Source organism: Eumetopias jubatus, unplaced genomic scaffold (genome assembly GCF_037043125.1).
Source record: "Eumetopias jubatus isolate StellerSeaLion01/CBP00866 unplaced genomic scaffold, mEumJub1_p1.0 scaffold_4, whole genome shotgun sequence".
Classification (NCBI taxonomy): Eukaryota; Metazoa; Chordata; class Mammalia; order Carnivora; family Otariidae; genus Eumetopias; species Eumetopias jubatus.
In genome coordinates, this window is record NW_028274810.1 from 15,766,026 (window position 1) to 15,767,617 (window position 1,592).

Here is a 1,592-nt window from a genome sequence, read left to right on the forward strand (position 1 = left end):
ATAACTAAGAATTATTGATGCTAAATATACACCAACACTGTTCTAAGCACTTACATGTTTGAGGATTATACCTGGACCCTCACTGATAATAGAGACTAAATGAATTAATATGTGTAAAGTGTTTAAGACAATGCCTTATGCATAAGTACAAATTTTAATATTTAATCTTTACAACAACCCTGTGTCATAGGTACTAGTAGCACACCCATTTTACAGAATCTTAGGTTGGTTTCCTAGAAGCAGATCCTGAAACAAGGACTAAATATGCATGATTTATTGAGGAAGGGCTTTTCAGAATGACCTTGTAAGGAAAAGAGTGAAACAGGATAGGAAACAGAAAAGGGCCAAGTAGGAATGGATCTTAGAAAATCTTAGTCTTGGTCTGATTCATACAGGGAAGTCTCTAGAGTCTAGAGCATAAACCACAAAATTAGCCCGCACTTTACAGAAGAGTGGCAGCTTCTTGTATCCCTGTATTGGGATGGGGTGGGGTATAACTTCCCCAGCTCCCTGTAGTGCACACTCTACAGAGAGAGGGGCAGCTGTACTCCTTAGTAGCCAACCTCACAGGTCTGGGAGATGGGGGTACTGGTGAATAAAGGGTGTCTGGACAGGGCACCTAAGCAGCATATGCCACAGCTGGTAAATGGGAGAACCAGTCTGTCTCAGGGGCCGTGTTTTTAACCTCTCCTTATATTGCCTCTTATAAAGTCAAAAGGAAAATGACAAATGGAGACATAAGTGATAGACAAAGGGTTAATACTACTTATATTTAAAGAGCTCTTACAATGAAACAACCCAACAAAAAAAATGGCAACAACTCGGGACGTCTGGGTGGCTCAGTCCGTTAAGTGTCTGCCTTCAGCTCAGGTCATGATCCCAGGGTCCTGGGATCGAGTCCCACATTGGGCTCCTTGCTCAGCCCGGGAGCCTACTTCTCCCTCTCCCTCTGCTGCACCCCCTCCCAGCTTGTGCTCTCTCTCTCTCTCTCTCTGACAAATAAATAAAATCTTTTTTTTTAAAAAAGGCAACAACCCAAGGGAAAGGCAAAGGACAAGGACTAGCACTTTACAATGGAATTTTAAGAGACCACAATCAGCCCACATATGAACTTCAGCTTCACTAGTTTTTAAATATATTCAAACTAAAACCATGGGATACTGTAGACTGTAGATGAAAAAGAATGATAATACTAAATGTTGGTGAGGATATGATGAAATTAATCCCCTCACATGTTGCTGTTGGGGCTCGAAATTGGTACAACCATTTCAAAGGGAGATTTTGTAATATATATCAAAAGCCTCCACACCTCCTGACCAAATAATTCCATTTTTAAGGGCTCTACTTACATAAATGATCAGACAAGTGTGCAAAATAAATGTACCAGATTTTCATCACATTAATCACACAATCATTTATAATATGGAAATATTAGACACAACTTACATGTCCAAAGATTAGTGAAAACAGTACTTATGCATCCATACAATGAAATATTACACCACCATTAAAAATGATGGCTTAATACACAGTCTACATAGAAGAATGACCATAGACAAAACAATTCCTTAAAGTTTAGGAGAGGTAGGGGC